Raw genomic sequence first — 22,143 nt, 5'->3', positions numbered from 1 at the left:
GAACTTAGCTCAGTCTCCCAAGTGGGTTGCAGGGACTCACGTACCTGTGCCATCACCTGCTGCGTTACAGGGTGCACATTAACAGGACACTAAGTGAGGAATGGAGGAGCTGAGACTTAACCAGGTGCTCTGATGTAGGAGGCCCTGTGTCCTGAGGGGAAACTTCACCGTAGGCCAGGTGCCTGGCCTTTGCCTCAGAGTTCTGGAATCTGGGAGGCCCACTACGAAGGTGCTGGTGTCAGCTTACGGCCTTCTTATTGGGTCATAATTGACGGAAAGCATCTCACGTTGGAAGTTCAAAGGATGGTGAGAGAGAGCAAGAGAGGGCCAAACTCTCACCTCGTAGCAGCACCAACCCCACCCATGAGATTGGCACCCTTGTGGCCTAATCACCTCCCCAACGTCCACCTTTTCTGTTGTTGCAGTGGTAATTCAATGTCAGCATGAGTGGAGGAGGGGACAGGTATTTGAACCATAGCACTCAGCTTTTTCAGAATTTGCCGCAGTACCCCTTTTTCCCTCAGCATTTCCATGATAAGGATACCCATCTACAGACCATGAATTATTTCCAAGAGCTTCCAGATAGTCCAATTGGATAATCTTATGTATACAAAATAAATAATTTTATTTATTAGTTATTTGTCAGTATTAGAACTGTTATGAATAAGCCCCTGTTCAGTTATGGAATTACTTGGTTGGCTGCATTTCTGCGGTTTATCAGCATACCAGTGAGTGCACATCTGTGTTAACACTAAAGAACTCTGACTAGACCTTTCTTACAGATGTCAGTGATACTTTGGAGGGGATCTTTTCTTTAGCATGAAAAAAATAACTGATGAAAATTAAGTTCTGTATATCTGTTTGTAAAGTATGGTGACTATAGTTAATAAGAATGTAATATATACTTGAAAGTTGATGAGAGTAGATTTTAAATGTCCTCAACAAAAAATATAATTATTATAATTAGTTTGATATAATGATTCTACAATATATTCAGGTGTCAAAACATCAAATTGTACTCCATAAATATATACAATTATAAAACAAGTACTTTATGGGTGGGTGTTGCAGTACAGCAGTTGAAGATACCGGTTGGGATGCTCACGTCTTGTATCAGATTGCCTAGGACTGAGTCTCACCTCTGTGATTGCCTAGGACTGAGTCTCACCTCTGTGATTGCCTAGGACTGAGTCTCACCTCTGTGATTGCCTAGGACTGAGTCTCACCTCTGTTTCCTATCCAACTTCCTGGTAATGTGCATTCTGGTAGGCAAGCAAAGGGTGGCTCAAATGTTTGGATACCTGCAACCCATGTAGGAGACCCCAATGGAGTTTCTGACAGGCTTTGGCTGACCCATCCCAGCCATTGTGAATATTTGGGGAGTGAACCAGCAGACAGAAAAAAATCAATCTCTCCCTCCATCCCCCTTCAAATAAATAAAATAAACATAAAAAAGAGATAGCATTGGAATTGTGGAAGCAGTCTCTTTTTAAAGAAAAATTTCCTTAAGTGATTCTAAAACAACAAACCAGGTAGTTGAAATGGTCAGCTTCAAGAGAAGAGACTATATCAGAAATAGTAGATGGGTTCTCTCAGCTATAGGAAAGAAACAAAAGTGAAGGCTGCCAAAATTTTTAGGGCAATTGCAACGAGAATTATGTGACTATAAAACATTTGGGTGTGTTTCACTCGCACTGGCGTTGCTTTCAGCAAAATTACTTTTTTTTTTTTTTAATTTGTTTATTTGAGAGGTAGAGTTACAGGCAGAGGAAGAGACAGAGAGAAAGTCATCCTTTTGCTGGTTCACTCCCTAGATGGCTGCAACCACTGGAGCTGCACCAATCCGAAGCCAGGAGCCAGGAGCTTCTTCCAGGTCTCCCATGCGGGTGCAGGGGCCCAAGGACTTGAACCATCCTCCACTGCTTTCCCAGGCCATAGCAGAGAGCTGGATTGGAAGAGGGGCAGCCGAGACTAGAACCGGTGCCCATGTGGGATACCAGCGCTGCAGGCAGAGGATTAACCTACTGTGCTACAGTGCTGGCCCCCAGCAAAATTTCAGGTTCCTGTTGAAGTGTTTATTGGGGAATCCTGGTTACTCAGCCTGGATCCCTCCCCCTTTTCCTTGTAATGGGGGTAACAAGACAGAATAATCCGCCTGACTCTCAGGACCTAGCAAAAGCAAAGTGAGTAAATACCCAGCAGTGGAGGGATTTCTTGTGTGCAACTGACAGAGCTGAAGGAAGAAACCAGTTTACTTGCAGAATGACAGCAGGGAGTGACACAGGGGACTGAGGTTAGCAGTGAGTGAACCAGAAGCTGCTGAGACGCAGAGCCACACTGCTGCGATTGCTTCGGTTTGCCTGGGACTTCACCTCCGCCCCCTTTGATTCCTACGTGGATCAGCACTGTGCCAAAAGCTGTGCTACACCGAGGACCCTGGGGCAAGTAGACAGCCTGCATTTTGAAGACCAAAACTGGCATGATACACTTCCTGGCTTGAAGAACAGTAGAGAGCCTGTACCTTTTTTTTTTTTTTAATAATTCCTTGTGACTATTTAACTCATATTCTTTTTTTAAAACTTTTATTTAATAAATGTAAATTTCCAAAGTACAACTTTTGAATTATAGCAGCTTTTCTCCCCCATAACCTCCCTCCCACCCACAACCATCCCATCTCCCACTCCCTCTCCCATCCCATTCATATCAAAAGCCATTTTCAATTATCTTTATATACAGAAGATCAACTTAGTATATACCAAGTAAAGATTTCAAAAGACTGCACCCACAAAGACACACAAAGTATAGAGTACTGTTTGGGTAGTAGTTTTACCATTAATTTGCATAGTACAACACATAAAGGACAGAGGTCCTACATGGGGAGCAGGTGCACAGTGACTCCCGTTGTTGATTTGACAATTGACACTTATTTATGACATCAGTAATCACCTGAGGCTCTTGTCATGAGCTGCCAAGGCTATGGAAGCCTTTTGAGTTCACCAGCTTTGATCTTATTTAGACAAGGCCATATTCAAAGTGGAAGTTCTCTCCCCCCTTCAGAGAAAGGTACTGCCTTCTTTGGCCCATTCTTCCTGCTGCTGGGATCTCACTCACACAAATCTTTCATTTAGGGTTTTTTTTTTTTTTTTTTTTTTTTTTGCCAGAGTGTCTTGGCTTTTCATGCCTGAAATACTCTCATGGGCTTTTTAGTCAGATCCAAATGCCTTAAGGGCTGATTCTGAGACCAGAGTGCTGTTTAGGGCATTTGCCATTCTATGAGTCTGCTGTGTATCCTACTTCCCATGAAGGATCATTCTCTCCTTTTTAATTCTATCAATTATTTGCAGACACTGGTCTTATTTATGTAGTCCCCTTGACACTTAATCCAATCTTTTTATCAATTATGAACTTAAACTGATCACTTTAACAAGTAAGATGGCATTCGTACATGCTACCTTGGTGGGACTGAATTGGAATCCCCTGGCACATTTCTAGCTCAACCATTAGGGCTAAGTCCGAGTGAGCATGTGCTGAACTGTACATCTATTCCCTTTCTTATTCCCACTCTTATATTTAACAGGGATCACTTTTCAGATTTAAATGCCTAAGAATAACTGTATGTTAATTAAAGAGTTCAACCAATAGTATTAAGTAGAACAAAAAGATACTAAAAGGAATAAAGTAGTAAGTTATTCCTCGACAGTCAGGACAAGGGCTGATCAAGTCACTGTTTCTCATAGTGTCCATTTCACTTCTACAGGTTTCCTTTTAGGTGCTCAGTTAGTTGTCACATATCAGGGAGAACATATGATATTTGTCCCTTTGGGACTGGCTCAAGTCACTCAGCATGATGTTTTACAGATTCCTCCATTTTGTTGCAAATGACCGGATTTCATTTTTTTTTTTTTTTACTGCTGTATAGTATTCTGTAGAGACTGTACCTTTTGAGACATTTCTCTATTTTCTGACTGGGACTTCCTAAGGGAGCCAGACTGCTAGACCCTGCTCACAACACATCGTCAATGGGACGGAGAAATACTGTTCATTGTGCTTGTTTTTGGAGACCTCATTCATAAATTAACTAAGGCTTTTATTTTTCTAGGCTCTATGAAAAGCAAGTCAGTATAAAATGTTTGCGTTTTCACCTTTTTAAAAGTTTATCTGGGCATATTTTGGTAGAGGGTGGACTTCTTTGTCTAGATAGAACCAAGTTGCATGGTTTCCTCCTAGCATGTCTTTCGCAGAGAGCAGTGTTATCTCTGGTGACTTTTTGAATTCATTGCCTTGTCTCCTGTTACCCATCCCCATTTACATACATATCCCCCCAGTTCCCATCACAGCTCAGTGATCAGTAGGTGATTGGATTTCATGTTGTGTAATTAATCTCCAGTGCAGGAGTTTATTAATCAATGCGATTAAAATGTGATTGCTCTTCTTTACACTTTGTCTCATTTGTCTAACACATTGATTATAGCAAACAAGCCAGAGCCCTCCTTATTCTACATAGGAGACATTCTGGCTTTATATTAACATAAAGGCTTTGCTGAGTTTAGAAGAGATAAAAAATAACTTCATGAAGAACATTACTGATGAAGTGGTACCTTGATATTATATTTTAAGAAGTTTGTACATTTGCTGTCATCAGTAGATAGGTGCCAAATACGTATTTTGTCAATATCCATAGTTATGTTTACTGATAATCTTGAGCACACTAGTTTGCTACTATTTAGATTTATTAGAAGGAACTATTATGTTTTAGTTTAAATTGTTAAAAAATTAAATTTAGTTTAAATAGTAAAGTTGAAGTTTCTGGAAACTTCCAGTTGAGATGTTTGGAAACTAAGCAAGCACCAGTCCTCAGTTTGCAAATCGAAATACAAGGATCTACACTCAAACTTTTGGGTCTCAAGTCTAATATTCTTTTCCACTGTCCAGACATTGAAAGATCCATCATCACTGGTGTCCAGTAGTACATGCTGGTTTGTACAGACCAAGGAGGCAACTTCATTCCATGTACTTTCCTCCTGGATACTAATGCCCAACTAGAGTAGGGACTATCTTTGAACAAGGCTGGAACTCTGCATGAGTTGAGAACTGTTCATCTCTTCATATCACGTGTTCTTCTGGTCTGTGTTCATGTAGACCTCTCTAAGGTATCGTCAGATGCCCTCCCAGTATCTTAGGAGGTAGCTCTAATCACCTGCAACCCTACAACACATTTTTTTTTTTAACAAATGAGGAAACTGAGGCTTTGAACGGTTTGTTTTCCCAAGATCATAGTTAGAAAATGAAGAAACAGGATTTTTTTTACACGTGGTTGTCTTCCTCTACTTTTATAGCTCCTGGCTATTTGTAGCTCAGCCATCATACTATGCAGAGAATGAGACAACACAGTAAATCATCTTTGGCCATTATCAAGTAAAACCCAAAATTAAAAATCAAATGAGCCAAAGGCAGGTCTTCAGCCAAAGGCAGTCAGCATCTTCTCCAGTAAGCTGCTCTCAAACCATCTGAGCAAACCTAAAGGAATCCATGTCAGTGGTAGTAAATGATTTCCAAAATTTAATTGTAATTTTTTAATGTGTATCTCCTTTCATCGGAAAGTTCTGTTGACCGGATTGTAGGTGTTCCAGTAGATCATCAATTCTAGGAATTGAAAGATAGTCTTGGAAGACTTTTGTTTTATCTCCCATTCTGCATTTTAAAATACAGGTTGAATTTTAAATGCAGCATTAGCTCTCTTTTTAATTACTGTATCAGAGGAGATCAATATTCCCTAGGTCTATTACTGCTTATCATTAATTCATATTTTCATTGGTGACTGACTGAACACAATACCACTATTAATTATTTTTCTATTTTCATGGCTTGATTCTTCTCTGAGATGGTAACTTAGACGAAATGCGAGAAAGTAACACTCTCCAGAAAAAAGAAGAATATTTTTTATTTACTCCAACTTGGATAGTCTGAAGTCTGTCGTATCTGGAGCATTAAAATATTATGTGCTTGACCAACCAAGAATGACAACCATTCAGCTACACATAAAATCTGTATGAAAAACCTCTTCTTTGTGGTTTTTATAAAGCACACACAGTACAGTCAATATCATTACAGTTCGATATGATATTTGTTTTATGTAATCAAATGAATGGCACATTTATCCAGAGAGTACTAATGTAATAGTAACTTTGTTAGCAAAGCAGAAGACACTAGTGTGGAGGAAATACTTTTATATCCATGATAGAATGTAATAATGTATGTGAAATTTCAATAATGACTTTCTCTGTCGGGAAAGAGTGGCCGTTAATTGAATTGGTTTCCCATCAGAGAGTGGTAATCATCGCTGTTTTCCAATGGTGTTGATTTTTACATGAACATGAAATACCGACCTATATTATTCTTAGTGACATTTTCAGTAATAATGGGGTATTAATTCAAGTTCTTCTTCATTCCCCAGATCTTTACACTTCCTGTTCCGTCACTCTGTTTCTGCTGTGAGGGGATATGTGGGCTTCCCCAGGGAGACAGATGTGAGGCAAAGGCAATGAGCTGGGGGCACTGACAGTCTCTTAAAGGAGATTAATGTGTCAATAGAAAACTGAAATGCAATGGATGAAGTCTTGCCTCAAATGTTCACCTCCTATTGAGCCTTCCACCAACCTCATCATTTTGTCAAAACCACCAGTAATATCCCCAAAGCTAACCACAAGGTGTTTGTGTCTCAGTCGGCATCCTTGGTGTGCTTTCCACCATGAACTATTCCCACTCTCTGTACCATCTTTTGGCTCTTGGTTCCTATGACATCCCTTAATCTCTTAATTTCTTATTTCTATGGTTATTTTTTTTTTTAATTTAAGATTTTGTTTATTTTAAAGGCAGAGCATCAGAGAGAAGGAGAGAGAGAGAGAGAAGGAGAGAGAGAGAGAAAGAGAGAGATTGTCGGCTCATTCACTCATGAAATGTCCACTGCAACTATGTTTGGGCAGGGCCAAAGCCAGGAGCCAGAAACTCCATACAAGTCTCCCACCTGGGTGGCAGGGGATCAAGCACTGGGCCATCATCCGCTGCCTTCCCAGGTGAGTTAGCACAAAGCTGGATCAGACGCTGAGCAGCTGGGACTCTACCCAGCTTTCTGTTACGGGACGCCAGCATCGCCAGTGTCAGCCTAACCTGCTGAGCCACAGCGCCCACCCAGTTTTACTTTTTTGTTTGTTTGTTTGTTTTAAGATCTCTTCTGTCTATTGCTTAGTGATATCATTTAATTTTGCACTTTCACCATTATTTTAGCCATCATCTTTGGAGTAGTGACAAAACATGAATAATGAGTGGTGAAGGTAGAAGGAACCGTGGGAATGGCAGCACAAGGGATGCCTGGAGAACATGGCCAGAGCCCTTTGACTGTTAGGGAAGGAAGATCCCATCAGGAGCCGCAGATGTGTCTCAGTTTATACCCATTCTGAGGGTTAAGAGGTCTTGAGTGACCTGAGTCTGACTACACTTTGCTTCATGATTTGGTTTGAAGCCTAGACCCTGACGCAGTGGTTGTCAAGGACTGGGACACCTGCTCATAAGATAAGAAGCTAGTGATGGAATAGCTAAGAGTCCTCACCCCCTGGTATAGGCAGGGAAGTAGCTAGCAGAGAGGGGACCTGAGGATTGCCAGCCGTGCAATGTGCCTGCATGCGACACAGCCCCAAGGGCCCTGCCCAGCACCTACAGTGTACATACATGTGACACACAGCCCCCAGTGACCTGCCCAGACCCCAGCCCTGCAGTGTGCCTGCATGTGACACACAAACCCCAATGCCCTGCCCAGCACCTACAGTGTGCCTGCATGTGACACACAGCCCCCAGTGCCTGCCCAGCACCTACAGTGTGCCTGCATGTGACACACAGCCCCCAGTGCCCTGCCCAGACCCCAGCCCTGCAGTGTACCCACATGTGACACACAGCCCCCAGGGCGCTGCCCAGACCCCAGTCCTGCTTTGTACCTACATGTGACACACAGCCCCCAGTGCTCTCCCAAACTCCTGCCCTGCTGAGTTTCACTGCGTAAGAGCCTGCATCAGTTGGAAATACCCATTATTAACACAGACTGGGTTCCAGCGAGGTCATTATAATAAAATTACCAAGCCTGGCACACCCACTTCTATCATACACCTGATGTTATAGTACTCTAAGATTTCCAGTAAAAGGGCATTTCCCTGCCCTAACCCCCACTCCATCCTTCCTTTAAACATTCAATTAAGCTATGAGTCAGACACCACCCTCTATCCTTCCTACAAAAGATGACCCCAAAGCGTCACTCTTCCTTGAGGTTGCATATACTCCCTCTTAGAGTATATGCCCCTCCCCCCCTTTTTAATACATCTAGTTTCTCTGCTCATTTTTATACATTATGTCCTCGAATTTTCTCTTGTGGAGACAGAACCTGGACCAAGTCTAACAAGGGCCCTCCCCAAAACGTCCCTTCATGCTTCTTTCATGACTGTAGTCAGGTAGATAGATTCGTGTTTCCTTCTATAAACCCTGACTTACTTTGGTGGAGAGACTGACCGTGGAGTCACCAGCCTGTTACCTCCCTGTCTATATCCTAAGTAAATGGTCTCCTTTTCTTGTCCTCAAATCGTTGTCCTCTGAGTCATGGGCTCCTCTTGTAAATGGTACCTAGTTTGAGGTTCAATAAGAACTTGACCTGATGTGCTACAGCCCAAGAGTGGAGAGCTGCTCCATGTTGCTTTCTTAGACATGCTTAGATACTAGCATTTTGTCTGATAGAAACTAGCCGTTTTTTCATCAAAAACTTTCTTCTTTGTATTAATGCTGTTCTAGAATTTAAGAATGCACAGTTCTTCTCTCTTCTTTCTGTCATAGGCATAGTACAGCATTGAGGGTGCTTCACATATTTGCAGAAAATAGAATGAAAATGAAGACTTATTTTGGTGCAAAACATTTTGGAATTCATGCAGTTTTTTTTTGTAAGATGTGATTCCCACAAACTTTCTGAAGGCCCCTCAAATTTATGTTGAAAGGAGATAAATTATGACGCATATTTTTCTCTTTTGATTGAAGCTTAAGCATAAATCTGTCGCCCAAATTTCTGTGAAATCAGCAACCACCATTGGGAAGAGGTGGCTCCCAAAGCAGGAGATTGAGTGAAACAGACAGAGTAGGCACCTTCCTACACGGGTCAGCATCTGCAAGAAGGGTAGTGTGTGTGTGTGTGTGTGTGTGTGTGTGTGTGTGAGAGAGAGAGAGAGGGATGCAGGGCTTCTTATCTTTCCCATTTAGGTGTCTTCAGTGAGAGGTGAGGAACCTGAGAGAATCCATGGCATCACACCCTTCTCACCTGCCCAGGTGAGAGTTTAAAACTTCTTTGAGAGATCATGGAATTAAAAAAAAAAATCATCTCACTTCCTATTATAGCCATGCTTGTTTGCATACAAAAAGAATCTTTCAAATAGCTTGTCAGAAGGGTGCTATTGCATTAAGTACCACAGTTGGAGAGCATGATCCCCTGTATTAGGCTGAGTTCTAGCTTTGAAAACCCAGCTTCACATGACCATAGCCTCCCAAAGGCAATACGTTTTTTTTTCCTACTGCTTTTCAGACTTTGCTGCGCAGGCAAGAGAGGTTTTGGTCTTGCCAAAAAGGCAGCAGGGTGCAAAGCCTTCTTTCCCTTTTGGTGGCAATTTTGATAAGTTCATCTTCTTGCTTGTGTTATATTGGCAGATTAAAATGGTCTTTGATGAAAGTCTCTTGTTGCTGTAAGGAAATCATATACCAATAAAATATTTTCTTCAGTGCCTACTATGTGCCAGGTATTGTCTGGAATCATTGTCGACTTTGCCAATCAGTTTTTAAAAGAACAAAGGCAACTGAAGATGTGAATTACTTTAATGCTAATGCTGTAATTTTAAATACACATAATTGTCCAAGAAAATGACTATCATTTGCACAAAAACTGCTCATCTGGTGTTCAAGCTTGCCTTCATTAAAGTGTTTTTGTCATGTACATTGAAGGTATTCACTTATTCTTTGTAGTCCTGGACCTAGCTGTTTAGTTTTAAAATATTACCTGATGCATGAGTCAATTTTCAGATTTTTTTTTTAATCGTGAGGTAAATAGTGGATATATTTTCCACCTGGAAGTTTATAGCTAAAGGGCAGGATCAGACCACCACCTGCCCCCAGCTACTCTATCCTACCTTTCTGTAGGGCAAGTTTTCAAATTCATTTCCCTTTTCACTATACATTTGAATAAAGGCAAGAGTCACACTCTGTGTTGAAATATCTCTGGTGTGACGCAGCGTCAGTCTTCCCGGAACTTCTAAGTCTCCTGTTGAGGACCACTACTGCCATGGTTTGTCACTGTATTTAGACCAAACCATGACCTCATCCATGTACATGTTCTAGTCCCAGTCTAAGAAATATCATTTACCTGCCTGGTAAATTCCAGACCGTCTCAGGGCTGGAATCCTCACACTTGTTCTATGCTGTTGGCGTGGACTTGGATGCTTGGAGGAGTTGGACCCACACTCTGTAAAAAGGAGAGCATAGCTCCCTTACGGTGTTGTCCCAGCGATGAGCAATGATTCTCAATATACAGAGCTTAACGCACTGTCTAGCACACAGAACACATGCACACACACACACACACTATTTTTATGATTATAGAATATAACATTTTCTTAGAATATTATATTCTATAATAGAATATAGAAAAAATTAGAAAAAACCTTTCTTGGAATTCATTTTGAACAAAGCTTTTGTTTTTGGGCATTGCAATTCTTTTTAGGTTTTCCTAAACATTACTTTCCAATCTCTCCTTCTTTTCCTCTGTTTTGCTGCCCCTCTACTACATATTTAGAAGTGCTATTTGGATAAACAGCCCACAGATCAGACCATCAGGTAAGAGCTAAGAAGCCTGTTTAAAAGCTTAGTGCTGCAACAAAGCCCAACACCTGGCCTAGTTCTAGCGTTTTTAATTCAACGAGGTTTTTTTTTTTTTAATGTGATTGTTTGGTTTATTTCAGTCCAGTATTTGCTGGACTATGAACTAGGAATGGTGTGTACACTGTCTTGCTTAATTCTCTCAACATCTTATGAGGTGCATTTTATTATCTGCATTTTACACATTTAACAAAATAATCCTTGGAGAGGTTGGTGGCTTACTGGAGAACTCACATTTAATCAATTGCTGACCAAGATGTGAACACAGGGCTTTCTGATTCAAAATCCCAAGATGATCTGCTGTTCGAGCAGATAAATTAAGGTATTTTCACAATATCAAATCATGAGCCTGATTAATTTGTTTTTATTTTATTTTTAAATTTTAATTATTTTTTCTGAGGGCTGGTGGCAAACAGGGCAAATAATAATGAAGACAAAAATGTATCCCAATGGGGGCTCTGCCACCTGAATGAGTTGTGGCGTCAGACTCCATCTGGGGTGAGCTGGTTTGGGAGGAGTCAGAGGGCAGTGCACTGACTCATTCCACTGAGCTGTGCTTCCAAGAGCTGTGTCAGTTTTTACTGGGTGGGTGGCATAGGCTATGGCTCTTGTCTGAGTTATACAAAAGGCTCTCCATGGTACTTCACAAAATGTTTCACAATAACATGTTCATGGTGGGAAGCTTTTAAAAGAAATATAGAGAGAAGTATTTTTTTAAAGTTGTATGTAAGTAATAGTGTTGGAGATATTTCTTTCCAGCTTTATTCAGCATCTATCTGTAAAAGTAAATTCATTCTTTGCTTTTTTTCATGCAACCATTGTACACCACATGCATTTTTAATAAGCCAAAGGTTTTTAATGCAATGGGTTTCAGTTTACCTTAAGATAATTTTTTCTAATTATATAACTGATGCATGTGTATTTCAGACACTTTATTTTTTTTTTTTTGCAATTTTTATTTTTTTTATTTATTTTTTATTTTTTTTTAAACTTTTATTTAATGCATATAAATTTCCAAAGTACGACTTATGGATTACAATGGCTTTCCCCCCATACCGTCCCTCCCACCCACAACCCTCCCCTTTCCCACTCCCTCTCCCCTTCCATTCACATCAAGATTCATTTTCGATTATCTTAATATACAGAAGATCAGCTTAGTATACATTAAGTATGGATTTCAACAGTTTGCTCCCACACAGAAACATAAAGTGAAAAATAATAGATGATTTTTTAAAATGATGATGAAATCAAAGCAGACCTATTGTCATGTTTAGTCCCAGTGAGAGTCAAGTTGGGAATTGATAATTTCTTTTTTTTTTTTTTTTTTTTTTTACAGAGGATCAGTTTAGTATGCATTAAGTAAGGATTTCAACAGTTTGCACCCCCATAGAAACACAAAGTGAAATATATTGTTTGAGTACTCGTTATAGCATTAAATCTCAATGTACAGCACATTAAGGATAGGGATCCTACATGAGGAGTAAGTGCACAGTGACTCCTGTTGTTGACTTTACCAATTGACACTCCTGTCTATGGCATCAGTAATCTCCCTATGCTCCAGTCATGAGTTTCCAAGGCTATGGAAGCCCTCTGAGTTCTCCGATTCTTATCTTGTTTAGACAAGGTCATAGTCAAAGTGGAGGTTCTCTCCTCCCTTCAGAGAAAGGTACCTCCTTCTTTGATGGCCTGTTCTTTCCACTGGGATCTCACTCGCAGAGATCTTTTGCCAGAGTGTCTTGGCTTTCCATGCCTGAAATACTCTCATGAGCTTTTCAGCCAGCTCCGAATGCCTTTAGGGCTGATTCTGAGGCCAGAGTGCTATTTAGGACATCTGCCATTCTATGAGTCTGCTGAGATTCTCACTTCCCATGTTGGATCACTCTCCCCTTTATTTACTCCATCAGTTAGCGTTAGCAGGTACTAGACTTGTCTATGTGCTCCCTTTGACTCCCAGTCCCTTCACCATGACCAACTGTGAACTGAAACTGATCACCTGGAACAGTGAGATGGCATTGGTACATGCCACCTCGATGGGATTGAATTGGAATCCCCTGGTATGCTTCCAACTCCACCACTTGGGGCAAGTCAGCCTGAGCATGTCCCAAATTATACATCTCTTCCCTCTCCCATTCCCACCACCATGTTCAACAGGGATCACATTTCAGTTAATTTTCAACACTTAAGAATAACTGTGCATCAATTTCAGATCTAAACCAGTCATATTAAGTAGAACAGATAAAAAAAACTACTAAGAGGGATAATGTATTTAGTTGTTCATTAACAGTCAGGGCTATGCTGATCAAGCCACCGTTTCCCATAGTGTTCACCTCACTCCAACAGGTTTCCCTCTTGGTGTTCAGTCAGTCGTCACCGATCAGGGAGAACATATGGTATTTGTCCCTTTGGGACTGGCTTATTTCACTCAGCATGATGTGTTCCAGATTCCTCCATTTTGTTGCAAATGACTGGATTTCGTTGTTTCTTACTGCAGTATAGTATTCTAAAGAGTACATATCCCATAATTTCTTTATCCAGTCTATCGTTGATGGGCATTTAGGTTGGTTCCAGGTCTTAGCTATTGTGAATTGAGCTGCAATAAACATTAGGGTGCAGACCTCTTTTTTGTTTGCCAATTTAAATTCCTTTGGGTAAATTCCAAGGAGTGGGATGGCTGGGTCGAACGGTAGGGTTATCTTCAGGTTTCTGAGGAATCTCCAGACTGACTTCCATAGTGGCTTGACCAATTTGCATTCCCACCAACAGTGGGTTAGTGTCCCTTTTTCCCCACATCCTCGCCAGCATCTGTTGTTGGTAGATTTCTGCATGTGAGCCATTCTAACCGGGGTGAGGTGAAACCTCATTGTGGTTTTGATTTGCATTTCCCTGATTGCTAATGACCTTGAACATTTTTTCATGTGCCTGTTGGCCATTTGGATTTCCTCTTTTGAAAAATGTCTATTGAGGTCCTTGGCCCATCTCTTAAGTGGGTTGTTGGTTTTGCTTTTGTGGAGTTTCTTGATCTCTTTGTAGATTCTGGTTATTAACCCTTTGTCTGTTGCATAGTTTGCAAATATTTTTTCCCATTCTGTCGGTTGTCTTTTCACTCTCCTGACTGTTTCTTTTGCAGTACAGAAACTTCTCAATTTGATGCAATCCCAATAGTTGATTTTGGCTTTGACTGCCTGTGCCTCCCGGGTCTTTTCCAGAAATTCTTTGCCTGTGCCAATATCTTGAAGGGTTTCTCCAATGTTCTCTAGTAACTTGATGGTGTCAGGTCGTAGATTTAGGTCTTTAATCCATGTGGAGTGGATTTTTGTGTAAGGTGTAAGGTAGGGGTCTTGCTTCATGATTCTGCACGTGGAAATCCAATTTTCCCAGCACCGTTTATTGAATAGACTGTCCTTGCTCCAGGAATTAGTTTTAGATCCTTGATCAAATATAAGTTGGCTGTAGATGTTTGGGTTGATTTCTGGTGTTTCAATTCTGTTCCATTGGTCTATCCATCTGTTTCTGTACCAGTACCATGCTGTTTTAATTACAACTGCCCTGTAGTATGTCCTGAAATCTGGTATTGTGATGCCTCCGGCTTTGTTTTTGTTGTACAAGATTGCTTTAGCTATTCGAGGTCTCTTGTGCCTCCATATAAATTTCAGCACCATTTTTTCCAGATCTGAGAAGAAGGTCTTCGGTATCTTGATTGGTATTGCATTGAATCTGTAAATTGCTTTTGGGAGAATGGACATTTTGATGATATTGATTCTTCCAATCCATGAGCATGGAAGATTTTTCCATTTCTTGGTATCCTCTTCTATTTCTTTCTTTAAGGTTTTGTAATTTTCATCGTAGAGATCTTTAACGTCTTTGGTTAAGTTTATTCCAAGGTATTTGATTGTTTTTGTAGCTATTGTGAATGGGATTGATCTTAGAAGTTCTTCCTCAGCCATGGCATTGTCTGTGTATACAAAGGCTGTTGATTTTTGTGCATTGATTTTATATCCTGCTACTTTGCCAAACTCTTCTATGAGTTCCAATAGTCTCTTAGTAGAGTTCTTTGGGTCCTCTAAATAAAGAATCATGTCATCTGCAAAGAGGGATAGTTTGAGCTCTTCCTTCCCAATTTGTATCCCTTTAATTTCTTTTTCTTGCCTAATAGCTCTGGCTAGAACCTCCAGAACTATATTGAATAGCAGTGGTGAGAGTGGGCATCCCTGTCTGGTTCCAGATCTCAGTGGAAATGCTTCCAACTTTTCCCCATTCAATAGGATGTTGGCTGTGGGTTTTTCATAGATTGCTTTGATTGTATTGAGGAATGTTCCTTCCAAACCCAGTTTGCTTAGAGTTTTCATCATGAATGGGTGTTGTATTTTATCAAATGCTTTCTCGGCATCTATTGAGATAATCATATGGTTTTTCTTCTGCAGTCTATTAATGTGGTGTATCACATTGATTGTCTTGCGCACATTAAACCATCCCTGCATACCAGGGATGAATCCCACTTGGTCTGGGTGGATGATCTTTCTGATGTGTTGTTGCATTCTATTGGCGAGAATTTTATTGAGGATTTTTGCATCTATGTTCATCAGGGATATTGGTCTGTAATTCTCTTTCAGTGCTGCATCTTTCTCTGGCTTAGGAATTAAGGTGATGCTGGCTTCATAGAAAGAATTTGGGAGGACTCCCTCTTCTTCGATTGTTCTGAATAGTTTGAGAAGAATTGGAGTTAGTTCTTCTTTAAACGTCTGGTAGAATTCAGCAGTGAATCCATCTGGTCCTGGGCTTTTCTTTGTTGGGAGGGCCTTTATTACTGTTTCAATTTCTGTCTCAGTTATGGGTCTGTTTAGGTTTTCGATGTCTTCCTGGTTCAATTTAGGCAGGTTGCATGTGTCCAGGAATCTATCCATTTCTGATAGGTTTCCCTGTTTGCTGGCATACAAGTCCTTGTAGTAATTTCTGATGATTCTTTTTATTTCTGTGGTGTCTGTTGTTACATTTCCTTTTTCATCTCTGATTTTATTGATTTGGGTCTTTTCTCTTCTTTTTTTAGTTAGTTGGGCCAATGGGGTGTCAATTTTGTTTATTTTTTCAAAAAACCAGCTCTTCGTTTGGCTGATTTTTTGTAATGTTTTTCTTGATTCAATCCTGTTGATTTCTTCTCTGATTTTAATGATTTCTCTTCTCCTACTAGATTTGGGTCTGATTTGCTGTAGGTTTTCTAGATCCTTGAGGTGAATTGAAAGCTCATCTATTTGGTGTCTTTCCAATTTCTTGATGTAGGCACCTATTGATATAAACTTTCCTCTTAACACTGCTTTTGCTGTGTCCCATAAGTTTTGGTATGTTGTGCTGTTATCCTCATTTACTTCCAGAAAGTTTTTGATTTCTCTTTTGATTTCTTCTATGACCCATTGTTGATTCAGGAGCATGTTGTTCAATCTCCATGTGTTTGCGTATGCTCTAGGGATTCCTGAGTTGGTAATTTCCAACTTCATTCCTTTATGGTCTGAGAAGCTGCATGGTATGATTCTAATTCTTTTGAATTTGCTGAGACTCGCTTTATGGCCTAGTATGTGGTCAATCCTAGAGAAGCTTCCATGTACTGCTGAGAAGAATGTAAAATCTTTAGCTGTAGGATTGAAAGTTCTGTATATATCTGTTAGATCCATTTGGGCTATAGTGTCGTTTAAATCTACTGTATCCTTGTTGATCTTCTGACTGGATGATCTGTCTATTTCTGAGAGTGGAGTATTGAAGTCCCCCAGTACTACTGTATTGGGGTCTAAGTCTCCCTTTAAGTCCGTTAATAAATCTTTTAGATAAACTGGTGCCCTGTAGTTAGGTGCATATACATTGATAATTGTTATATCTTCCTGTTGAATTGATCCCTTAATCATGATATAGTGTCCCTCTTTGTCTCTCTTAACAGTTTTTGTGGTAAAGTTTATGTTGTCCGATATTAAGATGGCTACGCCCGCTCTTTTTTCATTTCTGTTGGCATGGTATATCTTTTTCCAGCCTTTCACTTTCAGTCTGTATGGATCTTTGTTGGAAAGATGTGTTTCTTGTAAGCAGCAAATAGATGGGTTTTGTTCCTTAACCCAATCAGCCAATCGGTGTCTTTTAACTGGATCAGAAGAGGAGCAGCCGGGACTAGAATAGATGCCCATATGGGATGCCGACACCTCAGGTGGCAGCTTTACCCGCTACGCCACAGCACAGGCCCCACTGAGTTATTTTGAAGTCAGAAATTTATGCCTCTCAGTCCTGGTGGCTGAGAAGGCTGAGGTCAAGGTCTTGACGGATGTGGTATCTGGTGAGGGCCTGTGTCCTGCTTCATTGTGGGCAGCATAAGGATCTCCTTTGAGGGTACAAATCCCATTCACCAGGCGCTGTGCTCTCATGACCTAATCACCTCCCAAATGCTCTGCCTCCTGGTATCTTCACCTTGGGGGTTAGGATTTCAGCGTATGGATAGGGAAGTCTTTTTTAGATATTTATTTTATTTTATTTTTTTGAAAGGATTGGTGCCGGCGCTGTGGCCCATTGAGTTAAAGCCCTGGCCTAAAGCGCCGGCATCCCATATGGGTGCCAGTTCTAGTCCCGGCTGCTCCTCTTCCAATCCAGCTCTCTGCTATGGCCTGGGAAAGCAGTAAAAGACAGCCCAAGTCCTTGGGCCCCTGCACCCACGTGGGAGACCTGGAAGAAGCACCTGGCCCCTGGCTTCGAATCAGCGCAGTTCTAGCTGTTGCGGCCTTCTGGGGAATGAACCATTGGATGGAAGACCTCTCTCTCTGTCTCCATCTCTCTCTGTAACTCTGTCTTTCAAATAAATAAAATAAATTTTTTTTTTTAAAGACAGAGTTACAGAGAGAGGTAGAGACAGAGACACAGAGAGAGATCTTCCGTCTGCTGATTCACTCCCTGAATGGCGACACTGGCCAGAGCTGTGCTTGTCCGAGTCAGGAGCCAGGTGCTTCTTCCAGGTTTCCCATGTGGGTGCAGAGGCCCAAAGACCTGGGCCATCTTCTGCTGCTTTCCCAGGCGCATTAACAGGGAGCTAGATTAGAAGTGGAACAGCCGGAACTTGAACCAGCATCCACATGGGTTGCTGGTGTTTCGGGCCAGCACTTTAACCAGTTGTGCCACAACACTGGCCCCGGGAATTCTTTTTTTTTTTTAAACAATAAATAAACCCTTTTTCCCTTTACTTCTTTGAATAGATTTCCTTTTAATATTTAGAATGTGTTTCTAATAACTGCATTGGAATCTGATTCTTAGGTCCCAAAACTTGACCATCCTAGGCTTGGTTTCTGTGGACTGATTTTTGAAGCATTTTATCATTGATCAAATATTCTTTTTCCTTTTTGCATCCAGGGGTGTTTGGATTGAATATTGGAATATATGGAGTTCATGTTGTTCAGATTCTGGATTCTGTTTCATTCTGAAAAAAAAAATGTTGATTCTTGTTGCAGGAGGCATTTCATTGACTGAAAACTTTGAATTAGATTAAACTTGATTCTTTGCTGGTGCTTGTTGGTGGAAAGTGTAAGTGATTTCCTAAGCACCTCTCTCTTTGGAAACTCAGTCTCTGAACTGTCTGCTCTGCAGATCGTAGTAGGACGTGGATGTAGCTTTCTCCCATGTGTCTGAGTAGACTTTACTAGGGAATGGTCATTCTTCTGCGATGTGGTTTTTCTGCCCTGTCAGCCTCCTGCCAAGCCTGTTAACACACTCTTCATTCTGTTGTCCAAACTCCAGTTGTTTGTGGAGCTGCTCTCTCCCCAGCTCTGCTTTCCATCTAGTAACTGCTCTTCCTTCTTGCACAAAACAAGCTCTGCTGTGTGTGGTCTCACCCTAAATGTGACACCAACTCTGCTGTGTGTGGTCTCACCCTCAACTCTGTTGTGTATGGTCTCGCCCTAATTGATAGCCCAGCTCTCAGCTGTGGGCTCACAGGAGACTCCCTCCCCATAGACGTGCAGGCTGCCTTCCCCAACTGCTGTCTGTGTGCTGCCCTCGCCTGCAGGCTCCAGGGGCAGTCGGTGCACTTGTTCTCGCTTCCCTTGGACGCCAGCCCTTTGCACTGAGGTTGGGAACTTGCTCCCAGGTGCAACGTGGGGACAGAGAGCTGCTGTTTGAGGATTCTGCTTCTTCTTGGTTTGCACTGCCTGTTGCTGGCTGCCTGTAAACCATTGCCTTACCTGTTTTGTCCAGTTTCGAATTTGCTTTCTATGCGACACATATATATGCGATGCATATATCTGGAAGGTCTGTGGCATTTATTTGGATAAAATTCTCAATTCAGAGAAATCATCTGATGTTTCTTAGTTACTTTGCCAGCTCAAAAGAAAACCAATACCCTTATGTAGTTGTGGAAGTTTATGCTAATATTGTGTAATTGATATTAAACCTCAATGTTCCGCCCACCCTGTTGGTATAAAGATATTTTGAGCAGTCTGTAAACAAAAAAAAAATCATGCATTGTTAGCAAAATTGCCTAGTATGTTAAATTGCTCAAAATATGATGTTTGGTTTTATGCACTTTGTCGCTATTAACATTCTTTTTTTCATATAGATTTCAATAATTGAGTAATTTTAGAAGCATTATTTTAGGGATATATAGTTGTCACAGTAAACCTCTTGTTTTTCTATGTACATTGTACAAATTTTTCATTCCTTTTGCTCTTTGTGGTTGGGTTTAACATTAACTGTATTGTTTTGTTACATCAAATAAACATCTTCTGTGGACCAGGAAAAAAAAAATGCTCTTAACATCTCCACGAGGTAGGTTTGATTTTATCCCCACTTTACAACTGAGGAACCCGAGGTTACAGAGAGGTTAAGAAACCTGCCCGATGTCACACACCTAGAGAATGAACACGTCTGGGCTGTAGAGAGACCAAGATATAAAGTGCAGTCAGTGTGGCTTTCTTTAGTGAAAGGATCTCACCCCCCTACCCTGGTAACTTTTGAGCAAAATCTGATATCTACATCAGTATCTGATCTCAAACATGCACTTATCATTGTTGAAAACATAAGATTATATCACTAGCACATTCAGAATTACTCAAGTAGAGTACAGTCAGTTGCAGTGTGGGGCTAGAAACCACTTTAGGGGATCCTAATTCTTTCACTGGAAAACACCCCAGGGGCACACGAGCGCTTCCTCTGTTTGTCCAATGCTGCATCCTCGGGCTTAGAAAAGTGCCTAGAACAAATGTGCGTCCAAGAAATATTGGTTAAACAGTGAGTACTTTTTACAAAAGATTTATTTTATTTATTTGAGATTCAGAGTTACAGAGAGGCAGAGAGAGAGAGAGAGAGAGAGAGAGAGAGAGAGTCTTCCATCTGAAGGTTCACTCTCTAGATGGCTGCAACAGCTGAAGCTGTGCCGATCTGAAGCCTGGAGCCAGGAGCTTCTTCCAGGTCGCCCACGTGGGTACAGGGGCCTGAGGACTTGGGTCATCTTCTACTGCTTTCCTGGATCAGAAGTGGAGCAGCTGGGACTTGAACCGGTACCCATATGGGATGCTGGCACTGCAGCTTTACCCATTACGCCACAGTGCCAGTCCCAGTGAATACATTATATTTTATTTAATTTCATTGAGTATGGGACTATATTATGCTTCTGTTACTTAAAACACACTTTTATGTATCCCATAATTTTAAAGGATAACTTCTCTGTATTCTATATTTTTCATTTGCTGTAAAACTGCCCATCTTATTTTCATTTAATGCTCTTATCTTTTGCCTTACACAAACATTGCCTCTCATGTTATAATATACCAATAGCAAGACTCATTGAAGGATTATCTGATGTTTGCAGAATGCTAGAGACCTCTCATTGCTTAGTAATAATTCAGGTAGGGACACAAATGCACCTGGACACGTAGACGCAGTGTATTTACAAAATATGTGCCGCCCTCCACAAATTCGTCCATGTGACAGCTAGGAATGTGATTTATATTTCAGTAAAACAACCCATGCATTTCAGTAAGTTTTTCTCCTACATGTCATATCTTTTCAATGCAGTCTCCACGTATTATCACTGTTCCATGGAGCTGGATTGTGAGACTTTATGAAATCTTATTTTCAAAATATAAAATTCCAAAAGCTTCATTCTCCAGGGCTTAAAAGTACCCAACACATATTTCATGTAGTCACCAAAGAGAAAAATCTTGAAAAATAGTCCCATGAGTCCTTTTTGTAGTGGGGAAAAAATGGCCAGAGCAGCCAGGGCCTGACAGGGCAGAGAGGCAGGCACAGGCGACCCTGGAGTTGTTGTGCATTTGTCCCCACCAGAGTGGGGAGCCCTTTGCAGAAAAAGGGTGGCAACACAGTTTTCTGGACCACCAGTTTTGGAAGATATCATCCTGCTCGTCTTTCTTTAATGTCTGATCTGGAGAGAATGCATGTTCTTTTGTTTACTAATCGGGATGAAACCATCTGGTTTCAAATGGCCAAAGAGCAAATAACAGATGCCTGGCCAATAAATCAGTGGCATTAAAATGAGAGACACCTCTATTAATAGCAGATGGAAAGTTGTATACAACTTTGTGATGTTTTTGTGTAAAGTAAATAAAAACACATACTGAAAGAATAAACATTAAAGAAAACTCAAATATAACAGAGGCCTTATTGAAATGAAACAATTTGCCGGTGCCAGAGCTTACTAGGCTAATCCTCCACCTGCGGTGCCAGCACACCGGGTTCTAGTCCTGGTCGGGGCGCCGGATTCTGTCCTGGTTACTCCTCGTCCAGTCCAGCTCTCTGCTGTGGCTCGGGAGGGCAATGGAAGATGGCCCAAGTGCTTGGGCCCTGCACCCCATGGAGGAAGCACCTGGCTCCTGGCTTTGGATCGGCGTAGTGCACCGGCCGCAGCTTGCTGGCCATGGTGGCCACTTGGGAGGTGAACCAATGGAAAAAGGAAGACTTTTTTCTCTGTCTCTCTCTCTCACTGTCTAACTCTGCCTGTCAAAAAAAATAAATAAATAAAAAATAAAGAAATGAAACAATTCACAGAAAAAAAATCAAATCAAATCAAATTAAAACAACAGTTATCCATCTTCCTAAGGACAAACAGTCCGTGGCAATCTTTTTTTAAATGAAATAAGCATTTTGACAGCTAGCATTTTATTGCTATCATTCTTTTCCCTACCCTGGCACTCATTTCACAAAAGCCAAAAGCCTCATGAA

This window comes from Oryctolagus cuniculus, chromosome 8 (genome assembly GCF_051225735.1).
Source record: "Oryctolagus cuniculus isolate XC-2025 breed Fujian yellow rabbit chromosome 8, ASM5122573v1, whole genome shotgun sequence".
Taxonomy (NCBI): domain Eukaryota; kingdom Metazoa; phylum Chordata; class Mammalia; order Lagomorpha; family Leporidae; genus Oryctolagus; species Oryctolagus cuniculus.
This window is presented reverse-complemented; position numbering follows the sequence as displayed.